General features: G+C 41.5%; 1 protein-coding gene across 1 annotated transcript in view; it reads right to left on the bottom strand.

Moving 5' to 3' along the window:
• Nucleotides 1-18,117, bottom strand: part of LOC140483239 (pleckstrin homology domain-containing family G member 1-like) — a 212,757-nt gene that overhangs the window by 146,491 nt on the left and 48,149 nt on the right. The gene's annotated exons all lie outside the window — the stretch shown is intronic.

Raw genomic sequence — 18,117 nt, 5'->3', positions numbered from 1 at the left:
TTATAAAATAAAGTATGAATTAAATGTAGTCTTTACCTGTATCCAATCTTTAAGCATGCATTCATTAGATGAAGTAGGTGACATGAATTGAAAGTATGAGAAAAAATTTTATTTTAAACATCTAAAACCTTGCTGTCTTATTTAATTAGAACAAGGGCAAAAAGACACCCAAATTTCATCCAGACAGACAAATTGTTTAGAAAGCACATGTACAACTCAGACAACACTTGCACTTGGGCTAATGAACAAGAAAAATCACTCTGCACAATCAAAAGAGCAACCATCAATTCCCAATGAAGGGATTGCCTAACTATCTTCCCTGCACATTCAGTGTTCATGCCAGCCAGCAGTCAAGGGTCACAATTAACCAAAAACTTCATGAACCAGTCACATAGATCTGTTCTTGTAGCCAGTGTCAGAGACTGTATTGTGATTAGTGGTCTATTTGAGTCCTCAAAGAGTCTCACCAACTCCAAGGAACATGTCATTTGTGACATAATCTCCCCTTTCCAGAATAAAGGGCAGCTCCTACATTCAAGATGCTCCAAGCAGCCCTTTTGAGTTGTATCCCATTAATTAAAAAGCACACCAGCTACAAGATGCATCATTACAACGACATCTTCCAAATCCACAGCCTCTACTACCGAAAAAGAGAAGGCCATCGGAACACCAGTAAATTCTCCAAGTGACATACCAACTGGACTTGAAATTGTATTATTGGATCAAAAAAAAACTTAAAATTGCTACCTCTCAGTTCCGTTAGCACAGATTGTAGTAGTTCATGAAACTCGTCTATCACCACCTTAAAAAAGGCAATGGTGGGGTGGGGGGTGGGGTGACCAGGTAAATGAATACAAGCCTTGCCTGTAACACTCACATCCCATAAAATACAGATACATGGTCTTCAGTCACCCTTTGGCCAGTGACATCCTCCCACTTTGTGAACCAAAATGATTAAATTTAGGAAGAGATAGTAAATGTAATTAGTAATTGGACTAATAAACCAAGAGCTGGGTGTAACATTCTAAAAAAGGAGAGTTCAAATTTCAACAATTTACCAAGAAAACTGGTATCAGAAAGAACCATGGTGCTACTGGAATGTAGCACAAAAACAAACTTCAGAAACAATATCTGCTTAGCCCAGTCTGTGACTGCAAAGCCACATCACCATTTAGCTCTGAAAGAAAAGTGTTAGCTATTCCCTCAGATGACACTAAACCCAATGTACCCTCATTAGCTCAGCAAAACCAAGGGATTCATTCAAAAAGTTGGATGTTTTCCTGGGATCCTGGCTATTATCTCTTGTTCATAAATATCAATAATTTTGTTTACCGTTTGAAACGGGCCATTTAAAATCAATCCAGAGCCCCACTTTGCATAAATGCAAACAAACAGTTTCACACTTTCTTGTTCTGCTGAGATATCTATTTCTTCTGCACTCTGTTCTAAAGCTAGCATCTACAACCCTTTGTTCTTCATTTTCCTGCTTTCAGCAATACCTTGTTCCTACTTCCCATAAGCGGTCAATACTATTATATTACTCCATAAAGTGCTTTTATTAATTAGACAGATTAATTATTTCTTTGCATTGCATACTATGTAGTAATTCTTTCAGGAAGTCACTTTAAAAAAATACACACAATGAGGCTTTCACTTTTCAGTATTACAAGTACCAGAGATATTCAGCATTACATCTGGAAACTATTTCAATTAGTGCCTGCAGCATTGAAACAAAGATGACATGGCTAACAGGGAATAATGAGACCAGTCAACATCAGTGAAGCAATACTTCAGGAAAAGTATCTTCAAGATACTGAACATAGAAAAGATCTTGAAATGAGGCCAATGTACAGGCTACACATGGGTAATGTGCCGTTTGTATTCTATAACGCAGTTTTCTGAATGCTAGTCTCAACACTGAGAAATACATTCCTTTATTTTTGTCTATCAAACATTCTACTGATGTGCACTTGTCAATGTTCTAAACATGCCATATCAGAAAGTAGTGAGATACATTTCAGAAAGTCCTTACCAACAGACTTCCTGATCAGTGTCAGTATGCAGCATTGAGTAGATGCCAGGCCGAGAAAGTCAGTACATTGGTTACACAACTGTAACAATAAAGAACTGGATCAGTAATCTAGAAAACAGGTTTTATAGCCAGAAAAGTTTAAAAATGCTGGATGTTAACAGCAAAGTGACCAATGGGTCAGAAGCCAATCATCTCTACCTGGTCTGCTATGTGACTCCAGTTCCACATCATTAGTTTGCTATTCCACTTCTAATAATCAATTGTACTAAACAAATCAGGATTACAGTTAAAAACAAGTGAGCCCTCATGACACATTGGTAGTGTTCCTATCCTTGTACCAGGAGGCCTGAATTCAAGTCCCACCTGCTCCAGAGGTGTGTAGAACATTGCAGCACAGTACAGGCCCTTACAGCCTCTATGTTGTGCTGACCTGTGGAACGAATCTGAAGCCCATCTAACCTACACTATTCCACTCTCATCCATATGCCTATCCAATGACCATTTAAATGCCCTTAAAGTTGGTGAGTCTACTACAGTTGCAGACAGTGTTCCACACCCCTACTACTGATTAAAGAAACTACCTCTGACATCTATCCTATATCTATCACCCCTCAATTAAAAGCTATGACCCCTTGTGCTAGCCATCGCAAATCGGAGGAAAAAGGCTTCACTCTCCAACTTCTCTCTCCCCTAATTGTCATATGTTTCAATTAAGTCACCTCTCAACCTTCCTCTAACAAAAGCAGCCTTAAGTCCCTCAGCCTTTCTCCAGAAGACCTTCCCTCCATACCAGGCAACATCCTAGTAAATCTCCTCCGAATTCTTTCCAAAGCTTCCACATCCTTCCTATAATGCAGTGGCCAGAACTGTACACAATACTCCAAATGTGGGCAGCATGGTGGCACAGTGGTTAGCACTGCTGCCTCACAGTGCCAGAGACCCAGGTTCAATTCCCGCCTCAGGCGACTGACTGTGTGGAGTTTGCACATTCTCCCAGTCTCTGCGTGGGTTTCCTCCCACAGTCCAAAGATGTGCAGGTCAGGTGAACTGGCCATGCTAAATTGCCCGTAGTGTTAGGTAAGGGGTAAATGTAGGGGTATGGGTGGGTTGCGCTTCGGTGGGGCGGTGTGGACTTGTTGGGCCGAAGGGCCTGTTTCCACACTAAGTAATCTAATCTAATCTAATCCAAATATGGCCACACCAGAGTTTTGTACAGCTGCAGCATGATCTCATTATTCCAAGATTCAATCCTTCTACCAATAAAAGCTAACGCACCTTTTTAACAACATGGGTGGCAACTTTCAAGTATCTATTACCTGGATACCAATCTCTCTGCTCATCTACACTACCAAGAATCTTACCATTAGCTTAGTACCCTGCATTCCTGTTACTCCTTCCAGAGTGAATCACCTCACACTTTTCTGTATTAAACTCCATTTGCCACCTCTCAGCCCAGCTCTGCAGCTTATCTATGTCTCTGTAACCTACAACATTCTTCTTCACTATCCACAACTCTACCGACCGAACTGTCATCCACAAATTTACTAAGCCATCCTTCTATGCCCACATCCAGGTCATTTTATATAAAGTGACAAAACAACAATGGAGCCAAAACAGATCTTTGCGATACCCCACTCGTAACTGAACTCCAGGATGAATATTTCCCATCAACCACCACCCTCTAACTTCTTTCAACTAGCCAATTTCTGATCCAAATCACTAAAATCACCCTCAATCCCACGACTACGTATTTTGTGCAATAGCCTACCGTGGGGTACCTTTCCAAAAGCCTTACTGAAATCTATATACACATCATCAACCACTTGACCCTTATCCACCTGTCTGGTCACCTTCTCAAAAGAATTCTAAAGATTTGAGAGGTACTACTTACCTTTCACAAAACCGTGCTGACTATCCCTAATCAATTTATTCCTATCTAGATGATTATAAATCTTTTCTTATAACCCTTTCCAACACCTCACCCACAACTGAAGTAAGGCTCATAGGTCTATGATTTCCAGGGTTGTCTCTACTCCCCTTCTCGAACTAAGGAGCAATAGTTACTATCTTCCAGTCTTCTGGCACTATTCCTGTAGACAATGATGACATAAAGATCAAAGCCAAAGGCTCTGCAATCTCTTCCCTGGCTTCCCAGAAAATCCAAGGATAAATCCCATCCAGCCGAGGGGATTTATCTATTTTACATTTCCCAGAATTGCTAATACCTCCTCCTTATGCACCTCAATATCCCATCTAGTCTAGTATCCTATTCAGTTTAGTTTAAAATCTAACTAAGCAGACAGACTTTCTCCTCCTCATTTTCATGGCCATCTCAATCCTCATCATGAAAATCAAGTGATTGTCAAACGTTGACGTGAAGTTTGGCCTGACACTTCTGCCTCCAAATTCTTCTCTTGTAATATTCCTTGAGTAAATTCAATAGCATCTCAACTGGTTGTTTAGAAAAATAGTTTTTTTTTAAATTTAAGAACAGGCCAGAGTCAGCTAGTCCCTTTTAAATTTTTACACTACTATTCAGGTTACACTACTAGCAATCAATTATATAATACAGGAGGAAACGTCACATAGGAAAGGAGAAAAGGAAGTTTGAAAAATTTAGGACAGGATCACTTTTGTGGAAATGGATGGAATAGGATAGGAGCCTAATGACAGATCCTATTGGAATAGCCTAATCAGGAACGTCTTCACCCTAAATCCACAGCCAGTTACCTTGACCGAATCATTCAATTCTACCATTCAGAAGTGTAAAGGCTACACAAAAAGATAACGATTTAACTTCAGCTTGTATGGGATTTAGCATTGTTAACACTGGATGAATATATTCCAGGAAGCTTTATCTCATGACCTATCACCAACTACAGCCTCTCATCCAAATACAAACATCAGCTGCCAATGAATACCATTGTCATGGCTAAGACTTTCCATATCAATATTGAAGCAAATACTGCTACTTAGTTGAGCATTGACAGTCAGGCAGTCTTCACTCCCAACATTAAAAAATTGAAAACGTTTTAGAAGTGTTACAGTGAATTTTTGTTCTACTGTGTTGTTTGGAGCAGTAATCAAGAAATTAATTTTCAATTTCAGGGAACTAAAGAAATTTCCTCAGGGGTTGAGGATTGTAATTGGACTAATAATACTCAGGATTAGTTAACAAATTAATTTCAGAGAAATTTGCATTCGGAAACATCTATTGTTCTCCACACAAAACACTGACAGTGAGATATTAGGGGATTTCCAGTTACTGACAGCTCAATACTTATCCAAACATTGTACTTTAATTGCAGGGATCATTTGAATACATTAGGACTAGCTTTTCTCACCAGGTAATGTTTCCTTCAAATTAGAGATCACCTGTGAGCACAAGATGAAAACAGAGTTTTCCAACATTTTAACTGTCACTTTAAAACAGTTTTATTCCAACGGCAGACAGACACCAAACGATTTAACTGGGAGCATTGGCACATTTATATCTGGGGATGTATCAGAGTTGGATTTATCCTTTCAGATGCAAGTGTTTAACTAAACCAAGCAAACATAGAACTACAATTCACAATACATTTACAGTCAAATCACATTAAAAAAATTGTTTTATACACAAACAGCAGATTAGTACAGCATCCATTAAGATAAATAAGCTAAAGCCCTGGAAGCAATTTAGGACATTTTTTGATTCAGTGAACCAGCCCTCCCTTTACATTAAAGTAAGATCACCCCAATCTGAGAAGCAGCAAGTCACTTTCTTCAACACAAAAATACCCAAGCTCTACCTATCACTAGCTATCTTCCACTCCTAGTGATCACATACTTACAGTAAATTCACAACCTGCACATATCCCCATTTATTCTATCCACCACAGCAAGACTCACCTACATAACCCAACTCTTGTATCTTAAGTGGACCACGATGACGGCAATTACTTTATTCAGCCAGGGTACCTTCAACCATGTTCATTCCTCACCAACCTAATTAAAGGTTTGCAAAGGAAAAAGAGAAAAACACCTCAGGCACATCCTTAATGAAGCTTAAGCCTTGAAAACTGTTTACTTTGCAAAATAGTTATGATTCAAGGTAGAATCCAGTCGATTCTATCACTTCCAGCCAAAAACAAATCCCAAACTCTCACACATATGCTTTAATCCTTGTTCTAACACAGAACATATTGTTTTTCCTAATTTTTGGTGTCAAATTAAATGGTGAGGGGCAATTTGACCTTTTTTAAATCAAGTGCAGCTGCAGAAAATTTAACAGCCAGTTACAGGGGCTACAGCTCATTCAAAACAGCAGATGCCCCTCCTTATGATTGGAGATTGATTGCTAAAGATAATTAAGTATTTTTAGTTCAAATTTATAGATTGAGAACTGGAATAGGATGGTGGCAATCCAGTTAAAAGCACATTGGAAGGGAGTCAAAAAAAACAACAGCTGCATCTACAGATTGTAGCTTGCATGTTATAAGCATCTTTAATGTAATAAAACATGCCAAAATGCTTCTCAAGACCATTAGTAGATAAATTTTGACACTGTGAAGAAAAGGATAAGAGACCCTTGTGGTGTAATGTTAGTGACATTTACCTCTGGACAAAAAGTCCAGGTTCTGGGTTCCACTTGCCCCAAAGTTGTATTATAAAATGTTTGAACAGGTTGGTTGAAAATATTTTAAAAGTTTATATTCGGACAGGAGAAAGTGAGGACTGCAGATGCTGGAAATCAGAACTGAAAATGTGTTGCTGGAAAAGCGCAGCAGGTCAGGCAGCATCCAAGGAGCAGGAGAATCGACATTTCGGGCATGAGCCCTTCTTCAGGAATGTGGAAAGTGTGCCCAGCAGGCTAAGATGAAAGGTAGGGAGGAGGGACTTGGGGGAGGGGCATTGGAAATGCGATAGGTGTAAGGAGGTTAAGGTGAGGGTGATAGGCCGGAGTGGGGGTGGAGAGGTCAGGAAGAATATTGGAGTTTGGAAGGTGGTGCTGAGTTTGAGGGTTGGGACTGAGACAAGGTGGGGGGAGGGGAAATGAGGAAATTGGAGAAATCTGAATTCATCCCTTGTGGTTGAGGGTTCCTAGGCGGAAGATGAGGTGCTCTTCCTCCAGCCATCATGTTGGCATGGTCTGGCGATGGAGGAGTCCAAGGACCTGCATGTCCTTGGTGGAGTGGGAGGGGGAGTTGAAGTGTTGAGCCACGGGGTGGTTGGGTTGGTTAGTCCGGGTGTCCCAGAGGTGTTCTCTGAAACATTCGGACAGACAGGTTAAAGCAAGCAAGCACAAAAGATGAGGAACAGGGTACAGTTAAACAACAAACACATAAGAAGCTGTGAAGCTATGGAGGGATTTAAACATGATTTGATATATTATTGTCACATGTACTGAGATACAGTGAAAAGTATTGGGCTAACCAGACAAATTCTACCTAACAGAAGCACATCTGGGTAATAGAACAGAATGCACAATAAAGTGTTACAGTGACAGAGAAGGTGCAGAGAAAGATCAACTCCAATATGTGAGAGGTCCGTTCATAAGTCTGATAACGGCAGTGAAGAGGCTGTTCTTAAATCTGTTGGTACGTGTTTTCAAACGTCTGTATCTTCTGTCTGATAGAAGAGAGTATCACTGGGGTCAGAAGGGTCTTTGATTATGTTGGCTGCTTTCCCGAGGCACTGGGAAGTGTAGACGGAATCACTGGAAGGAAGTGAAGGTTAGTCTTCATGCTGGACAGGGCTGCATTCAAAACCCTGTAATTTCTTGCAGTCTTGGGCAGAGCAGTTGCCATACCAAGCTGTGATGTGTCCAGATAGGATGCTTTCATGTGATGCATCTAGAAAAATTGGTACGAGTCATTGTAGACATGCTGAATTTCCTTAGCCTTCTGAGGAAGTAGAGGTGTTAGTGTGTTTCTTGCTGTAGTGTTGATGTGAAGGGCCAGGATAGCTTATTGGTGACTCCTGGGAACTTGAAACTCTCGACCTCCTCCACCTTAGTATCGCTGATACAGACAGGGGCATGTTCTCCACTCTGCATCCTGAGTCAATGACCAGCTCCTTTGTTTTGCTGACACTGAGAGAGAGGTTGCTGTCTTTGCAACATCCCAGTAAACTGTCTATCTCCTTCTCGTACTTTGTCTTATGAAGGCCTAAGATGAAGCAAAGTGTGTAAAAACTCATATGTTAGTGGATCAAATTTGCTTTCTAATTCTTTCAATAAACCTATTAAGGGATATTATGACATACCTCAGGAGCAAATAGGACTTGAACCCAAGCCTTCTGGGCCAGAGGTAGTAATATTACCACTGTACCACAAGAGATCCATTCAAACTTGAATTTTGTTTGCTTTTTCTACCCAGAAGTGTTATCACATGCAACCAAGTGACCTTCTCACCACCAAGATCACTGACTTTATACCTTTTTTTGTAAACTAATAACCATCATCGATAAATACACCCACAAACTTGCTGTCTATCTTTCTGGTAGTCACATAAAACAACCATATTGGAGTCACTGATTGTTTGCTTTACTCAATTTCCAATCAAATTGGTCTACAACATAAAAGAATGTAACAGGAGGAAAATCCCACAGGGATAGATCCAAAGTTCAGCTTTCCTCCCAAGCCATGGAACCCAAGCTTCCCCTTCCACATATGTGGCAAGGTTTCAATTTAAAATAAACCTTTTAATCGCAACATCTAATTTACTTTACTGACTGCCACCAAACATTGTTACAATACTCTCCATTTGTAGTCATAATTTGGAGATGCTGGTGTTGGACTGGGGTGTATAAAGTTAAAAATCACAAAACACCAGGTTATAGTCCAACAGGTTTATTTGGAAGCACACTAGCTTTCGCAGCGTCGCTCCTTCATCGGGTGGTAGTGGTCTCACTACCACCTGATGAAGGAGCAATGGTCCGAAAGCTAGTGTGCTTCCAATTAAACCTATTGGACTATAACCTGGTGTTTTGTGATTTTTAACTCTATTTGCAGGGCATCCTTGTTTTAAGTTCCCTGTGTGAAAGTCTTCTGCTTTATATTTGTTTATTTTGTCTGTTCTTATTTAAAGAGCCATTATTGTGCTAACAGCCCTCACTTCTTGGTCACATCTCGTCTCATGTCAATGCATCATCAACGAGACTCTTTGTGTGTGCTGCTAGAGTTGGTGCCATATTTATCACGTTAGAATTCAAGTTGTACATATATTCTAGATTATTTTACTACTACTACTTTATGTACAATGTGTTGTTTGTTCAAAACCATGAAATCTTGTGGCTTTGATCTCTCAGTGAAAGTCCCATTCATCTGACACTTCTTTAAGGAAGGTCACTGGTTGATAAACAATTTGTCCATGATCCTCCTCATGAACAGCCATTAGCTCTCTTTTGCAATTTTATTTCTATCTAGATATTCCTACCTTCAATAAATGTTTCTGAAACTTTCATAGAATCCATACAGTGTAAGAGACCATTCAGCCCATCAAATTTGCACTGATCCTCCGAAGAGGATCTCGCCCAGACCCAGCACGCCAATCCTATCACCATAACTTTGCATTTAACATGGCTAATTCACCTGACTTGCTCATCCCTGGACACTACAGGGCAATTTAGCACAACCAATCCACTTAACCTGCACATCTTTGGATTGTGGGAGGATATCAGAGCAGCCGATATAAAACCATGCAGACGCAGGGAGAACATGCAAACCCCACACAGTCACCCAAGACTAGAATCAAACCTCAGTGCTAACCATTAAGCCACCATGCTGCCTCCATGAAGTTATAATGGCATCCAAGAGAAATATAGACTTTTGCCCACAAGGGACATCAAATTCATTGGACTATAGTTTCTTGGGTAACTACTTACCATTTTTGAACATAGTAGTAGCATTGCTTTTCTCCAGTGTTCAATGATTTACAGAACCAGAGTTCCTGCAATTTATTCCCTCATTTCCTTAAGAATCATTGGATGATCCTTATTTGACTCTGTGATTTGTTTATCTGAAGACTGCACAGCTGACCTACAACCATGCAGGTAGTCATGTATCTAATTCTTCTTCTAGATCATTAAGTTATACATCACCTGTTAGATAAACACTGAGGAAAAATGTATTTAAGTCTTCTTCAAACTTTGTTGCTTTAGTTCTAATATTGTCACCCAATTCCACATTCAGTAATCCAACATTTCCTTTCATTTCTCTGTAAAAAAGTTTATCATCTTTCACATCTCCTGCCATATTCAATTCAATTTCTTTCTTTTATGCCAAATTATGCCTTATTTACACTACTGGCTTTTTTTTAGTATTCAATTCATCCTAATTTTGTGCCATTTTGCTTTATGGCCTTAAGTATTTTTTTCTGCTTTACTAATTGCTTAGCAGTCCTATTAAATCAGGCAGGAACGCCTTGAAACTTGGAACTTCATTTTGTCTAGGTACACACTGGCTAGTCCATCGCATTCAAAATGCATCTCCACTTCCACCACTCTCTTCGCCATTATCCAGGCTTATTCTGACATGCCTTCTCATGGACATAAAGTTAGTTCCCTCAAAATTTGGCTGCTCTGTTTGGTTTATGTAATCTTCAATTCTTGGAATGTCAAATTTGATCAGATTAAAATCACTGATATTTAAAGCCTCACCCACTTTGGGCTGGAGATGTGATAACCCTTGTTAACCAGTATCAAATTCAGGATGTTACATCCCAGGGTTGTGTCTTTTAAAAACGGAGTCATCAAATAGTCTTGCATTAACTCTATAACTCCCTTCTCCATCTTGTTAGGAAAATGGTTAGAAAACGACACTAGAAAAGACAGAAAGAAGACAGAGAGCAAAAGAGAAAGCAAGTGAGTGTGTGAAGAAATGAATGACTGATTCAAGCCTGGCATGACATAACTTTTTCTTGAAGGATAGGAAGATATGAAGTTAATACCAATGCTAATAGCACTGTCACATGCTTTGAATCCTACTATGAAAACGACTATGAATTCTACAATGAAAAAGCCGGGTTGCCAACTCTGGCCAGACCACATTATGTGGAAGTTTGATCATGTATTGCTGGCCCACAGTAAGTTTCCGGTATCCGCCTGGGTAGATAGCTCCTGCTGCTGGCTAAGCTTCTTATCTTGTGAGTTGACTTGTGTGACATATTCCAAGACACATTCCTGTGGCACAAGACCACATATCTAAAGTGTAAAATTCCATTTGCTGGTGCTGTGTCTCAATGCACAGTTGTTTAATTGCAAACTGGAGCGAAGTTCAACACTAACAGCTGTTATGTCTGTCATTTCCTGCAGACTCCATTCACTTTTCATTTTGACCTGGTGCCTTTTCAGTATCACGCACAGCGAAAAATTTCCTAACTACAGCATAAATATTATGTTGCAAATATACATCATTTAGACAGCCTTTGCAACTTCTTCATTACCATCTCCCGGAGACAAGGTGCCAGCTGTGACTCAATGGTGATGCATCCCGCTGAGATCAGAAAATCAGCATATTATCAAATCTCACGATAGAAATTTGAGGATATAATGTAGGCTGTCACTCCAGTGAAAATACTGAACACATGAAGCATTGGTGGAACTGCGACCTTTTCAATAAGATATTAAAAGTTAGGCCCAGTGTGTCTGTCTTCTCAGGTGTGCATAAAAGATCTCAGTGCACTATTTCAAAGATGAATGTGAATTTTTCACTGGTATCTTTACAAATATTCATCATTTAACCAAACTACATCCTCTGGTCTCTTTCTAATTTCTTTTTGCAGGATATTGCTGTTTGTAAACTTACTGTCGAGTTTCCTACATTATCTATGATTGCACTTCAGAAAAGTATTTCAATTGCTGTGAGGCATCTTGGAACATCTTGCATCATGACAGGTGCAACAATATACAATATTTTTTTCTTTAATTTTCTTTTATTCAATTTCAAACATTTAAGGCGGAATCTTGTAGGTGTCTGAGAGACATGGGCTATGGTAAGATGTTTGGCAGAACCAGACTACAAGGTGTGGTAAAGCCCATCTTGACATCAAGCTCATCTCACTGCATCGGTTATGTTTTTCACAAGCAGCTGGTGAGAATCTCACTAGACCATGGCAAGATGCCAATTGATGGTTCTCAGTGATTGTTGAATGCTTTGTTAACATCCCAATTCCATTAACGTTTAGCCAGCCCTCAATGTATCAAACTTGTGAAACAAACTGAATTGTCAGGAAAAAGTGGCAAGGAAACCAGAGCAATCATCCGGTAGATTCAGCTTGCTGCCACCTTTGAAAGACCTCAATGTTGGAGACTGGACATCAACATCACAAGGCATGCTACATGAGCACGTCAACGGAAACTATTATCCAATATTTACCAACCTCTAACAACTCTCTCAGCACATCTTCAATCCTCTTTACAGGACACTTCTACACTTCAATGTTGCAGTTTGGGCTGCATCAGGAATGTACTGCACTGTAATGCACTGTAATGCTACAACAAGGACACTGTGCAGTCAGGCACAGATGCCCAACTTGGTATGGACTAGGTTGCATCTCTTCGCTCTTCACTTGCTCTCACGCCACATACTCATTCTGAGTTTACCTGAATGCTCACAGCATCACTGCTGTGCATTGCCCTGCCTTGCATTTTTTGTATTTTGCTCCCTCAACCAGAGATACTAGGAGAAAGCGAGGACTGCAAATGCTGGAGATCAGAGTTGAAGAGTGTGGTGCTGGAAAAGCTCAGCAGGTCAGGCAGCACCTGAGAAGCAGGAGAACCAACATTTTGGGAAAAAGCCCTTCGTCATGAATGAGGCTTATGAGTCAAGGGGGTGCAGAGATAAATGGGAGGGGGGGTGAGCCTGATGGGAAGGTAGCTGAGAGTACGGTAGGTAGATTAAGGTGAGGGTATTGGTGATAGGTCGGAGAGGAGGGTGGAGTGGATAAGTGTGAAGGAAGATGGACAGGTAGAACAGTTCAAGATGGTGGTGCTGAATTGGAAGGTTAGATCTGGGATAAGGTGAGGGGAGGGGAAATGATTAAACTAGTGAAATCCACATTGATCCCATGTGGTTGAAGGGTCCCAAGGCAGAAGATGAGGCGTTCTTCCTCCAGGCGTCGGGTGGTTAGGATTAGGCGATGGAGGAGGCCCAGGACCTGCATGTCCTTGGCGGAGTGGGAGGGGGAGTTAAGTGTTCAGCCACAGGGCGATGGGGTTTCTGAGAGAGTGTGGCCCTCAGCTGAGGCATAGCTGACTGTAGAGAGATTAGGTGGCAGTGCATGGCTGCGAGTGTGGAACGGAGAATCCAGAAGGAGAACTGTTTCTGAAGGTTTTGAATATGCAGTAGGTACTGGTAGGTTCGCCCCGTGGCCAAACACTTCAACTCCCCCTCCCCCTCAGCCAAGGACATGCAGGTTCTAGGCCTCCTCCATCATCTAACCCTAATCACTCAATGCCTGGAGGAAGAACACCTCATCTTCCGCCTTGGGACCCTCCAACCACAGGGGCTTAATGTGGATTTCACCAGTTTCCTTATTTCCCATCCCCCCACCTTAACCCAGATCCAACCTTCCAAATCGGCACCGCCCTAATGATCTATCCTACTTGTCCATCTTCCTTCCCAACTATCTGCTCCACCCTCCTCTCCGACTTTATCACCATTACCGCTATCTTCATCTATCTACCGTACTCTCAGCTACGTTCTCCTCAGCCCCAGCCCCCCCTCCCATTTATCTCTCCATCCCCTTGGCTCACAAGCCTCATTCCTGATGAAGGGGTTTTGCCTGAAACTCCTGTCGATTCTCCTGCTCCTCAGAGATGCCAGGCTCATATTACTGCTGCCTTGCTGTGACATTTAGCACATACACAAAGCCAGGGAGCCTACATTTTATCAGTAGGCCTCAGTCAAAGGGGATACCCTTTTCTCAAGAGTTCCCTTCACAGTAAGTCAAAGGAAACCTCTGCTCAGGGTTGTCAGAGTCAGGATCCTCTCTGCATAAGAGGCAAGTAGCTAAGTGACAAGTAGCCCTCCACTCTTCCTGGCTCTGTCTATCCTATTGTGGGTTATTTTCCTCATGAAATGATAGAAAGGCAGGTATTACAGGAAAGGTAAGTGAGTGGCACAGCTAAAATGTTGGTGCAGATGAACAGGTGTCCGAAGCGAGCAAGTAGGCAGCACAGAATGCATGCAGGGTTAATGGTGTTGGAAGTTGGGGTAGGTGAGAACTCATGAAGGTGATGTTGTAGGCAATTGTGAGATGGTAGAGAATGAGCTTTGGTGGAAGGAGCATACAATAGCAGAGACAATGAATGAGAGATAATGGAGAGAAGATGGTGGAAGTTATACTGGAGTGGAGAAACACACCGCTTCTTCCAGCAGTGCTGTGCATTCCTCCAGCCAGCTGACAGTGCACTGACTCAGGTGTCAAGTTTGGACCAGGGCATGGTCAAGTGTTGTGGCTTCTACTGCAATTCCTGGGGGTGGCACTACCTCATCCAGCAGGACACGCAGGACCCTGCTTACAATGTAGGGCCCTGATTTCCCTCTGCCACATCTGAGACAAATATCAGGAACTCCACACGGTTGCTCTGGACTGACAATGCTTCGCTGGGTACACAACAGGTTTTTGAAGATGGCGTGGGTGCAAGGAATGCCATTGAATTACAGGATATCTGCTGAGATGAGAATTGTTCCATTAGTGCCACATGGTAAGATGGGGCGGAAATCGGATCTGAAACACACCGTAGGGAAATGGTAGGTAATTAATTAGATGAGTTTGGTAAGATATGACAAGAAAACCCACTCGGCCTCATGATGACAAACATTCCAAATAGCTTGACTTGATTAATGGCTAGGTTTGAGTTGCAAGTTTCGGCCTGGAGGTACTCTTTAAATTGGAAACTTAATTGTATCACACTGTTCTGAAAACAAAAATTCAAAGTTAACTTTCTGCCTCTTCAAACGCTTTAGTGACACCAGGCTGGGTTTATTGATAGGTTTGCAGCTGGTGTCCTCCTTAAATCCAGCAGGCAGTCTGCCCACTGTCTTCCTGCCTCACACTGCCCACATCACAATCATACCTGTGACAGGGGTGATTTTGGACAGTTCACAAAGTGGTGTCCCAACTGAAGCCTTTAAATGGACAATTAAAACCCACTTGATGGCTTCATACCACCACTGCCAAAATTAAATCTGTAGTGGGAAATGCCAATAATCAAACACCCAATTCCACAGCAGGACCTCTCAGGTGTTATCCCTCCTAGGTTGCTATTTCCCCACGGCATCTTGAACCCAGCTCCCTGATCCCCTTCACACTGCACAGCCTGCCAGTCACCCGCCGCGATCCCCCAACACTTACACAAAGCCTGCATTCCTTTGAGCAATTGGCCATTAAAAGGCTGAAGTGCAGCTGCTGTTCCCCTTGTTGTGCTCCACCCAAAATTTCAGCCTGGGGAGTATATGTGCCTGAGATAGGCTATCCCATACATTTCAGCCAATTGTGTAACCTCAATTCAAATTAGATTCTCAATCAATCCAATACATAAACTCCTCAGGTTCACTGCCTACAGGAATGAATTGGCAATCATTTTTTATATCAGAGTAGAAAACATGCTGACAAATGAAGACAAGTAAATTGGGGGCCTGGGGCCTGGGTTCAAATTGGCCTTGAGAGCTAGGGCAATACTAATATGCCCTAACAATGAGATGAAAATCAGGTGGGATGTAAATCAGATTGCCAGTCGCAACTGTCCATCATACGCTAATGCCCAAAACTAAATGCACCCTCTACATATTACATCAACTTTGTCAGACTATTAGCACAGGCAGCATTTTGTTCCATTTTTCATTACCCTCAGGCAAAGAACATCTGGCATGAATTATATCTTCATCAATAGAACAAGCGTTGGTTTATGGTGAAGTTCAACTGTATGGGTGTCAGAACAAATCAATTGGTCTTTCCTTTCTATGAAAAAAGTTGGAACACAGACCAAAAAAACAGAAGAATATCAATGATGTCCTTTTAACATGCAGTAGGAAGTGATGATGGAAGGTTTCTTTTTAAAATACACAACTTATATTTTTTCGCCAACCCTCCATGCAAATCATAGCTATCAGTCAGCAGAAGCTTGAGGAATTTTCAGGGTCTGGCTGTATTCTATGCATAAAACATTTATTTTATATTACCTAACTAGTAAAACATACAGTGGTTTGGAATGGTAATAGAATGTAATGGAGCATGGGCATGAATGACAGATTGAAATCTAGCAAATGGCAAATATGTAAGTTATAGCACCATTACTGGCAGGATGGTGTAATTACAACATGACGTGTTTACATAGGCAGTTTTGACTGTAAACAAGAATGTTTAAAAGGAAAGTTAAGAGCAAAATGTGACTAAAGTATGACAATAGGATGTACTTTTGTGGACAAGAATTACACATAAATGTAAGATTATCTCCCATACAAAATATATTTAAAAATAATCCATCGGTACAGTATTGAAGTGCCAGTCTAAATTTATGTATTCACTTCTCTATAGTGATAGTACAACTTTCAACCTAAGAGAGGCCAGAGTGTTTTGAGTCAAGGCTGTTGGGAAATAATTGAAAAAACACTAGTCAAAGTAGAGTCAGAAGGGGAAGATCCCACATTTAAAATTTTTCAAAAAATTCATTTATGGGATGTAGGTATTGCTGGTTGGCCAGCATTTATTGCATGTCACTAGTTGCCCTTGAGAAGCTAGGTAAAAAGATCTCTCCACTCTGCAGGCACCCTGCCTCTATACCTGATGAAGGGCTTTTGCCCGAAACATCGATTTTCCTGCTCCTCAGAAGCTGCCTGACCTGCTGTGCTTTTCCAGCACCACTCTAATCTAGGCACTCGAGAAGCTGCCTTCTTTAATCGCTGCAGTCCACCTGCTGAAAACTGACCCTCAATGCCCTTAGGGAGCAACTTCCAGGATTTTGATCCAGTAACAGTAATAGCAATACATTTCCAAGTCAGGATGGTGAGAGGCTTGGAGAGGAACTTGCAGGTGGTGGTGTACCCAAGTATCTGCAGCCCTTGCCCTTTAAAATGAAGGTGGTTATGGGTTTGAAGGGTATTGCCTAAGGATCTTTGGTGAATTTCTGCAGTGTATTTTGTAGATAATATACACTGAATGTCAATAGTGTAGGTAGTGGATGCATGTGAATGTGTTGCCAACTACACAGGCTACTTTGCCTTGGGTGGTGTAAAGCTTATTGAGTGTTGTTGGAGCTGTACCCATCCAGGCAAGTTGGGAGTATTCCATCACACCCCGACCTGTGCCCTGTAAATGGTGGATAGACTTTGGGAGTCAGAAGATGAATTACTCACTGTAGTCTTCCAAACCTCTGACCTACCACTGTGTTTATGTGGTGAGGCCAGTTGAATTTCTAGTCAATGAAAACCCCCAGGACGTTGATAGGAGGGAATTCAGGAATGGTAACACTGAATGTCAAGGAGTCGTGGTTAGATTATCTCTTATTGGAGATGGTCATTGCATGACATTTGTGTGGTACGAATGTTACTTGTCAGTTTTCAGCCCAAGCCTGGATATTGTCCAGATCTTGTTGCATTTGAACATAGCTGAAAATTTGTTGCTGGAAAAGCGCAGCAGGTCAGGCAGCATCCAAGGAACAGGAGAATCGACGTTTCGGGCATAAGCCCTAAGTCGATTCTCCTGTTCCTTGGATGCTGCCTGACCTGCTGCGCTTTTCCAGCAACACATTTTCAGCTCTGATCTCCAGCATCTGCAGTCCTCACTTTCTCCTCGCATTTGAACATGGACTGCTTCAGATTCTGAGGAGTTGAAAATGGTACTGAATAGTATGGTGAACATCTCCATCTCTGACCTTATGATGAGAGAAGATCATTGATGGTGGAGCTGAAGACAGTTGGGCCTCGAACACTATCTTGAGGAATTCCACAAGGATGTCCTGGAGCTGAGATGACTGACCTCCAACAACCACAACCATTTTTCTTTGTGCCAGATATGACTCTAACCAGCAGAGAGTTTGCCCTTGATACCAATAGATTCCAGTTTTTCTGGGGCTCCTTGATGCTACCCTCTGTCAAATAC

Source organism: Chiloscyllium punctatum, chromosome 11, assembly GCF_047496795.1.
Source record: "Chiloscyllium punctatum isolate Juve2018m chromosome 11, sChiPun1.3, whole genome shotgun sequence".
NCBI classification, from domain to species: domain Eukaryota; kingdom Metazoa; phylum Chordata; class Chondrichthyes; order Orectolobiformes; family Hemiscylliidae; genus Chiloscyllium; species Chiloscyllium punctatum.
This window is presented reverse-complemented; position numbering and strand designations above follow the sequence as displayed.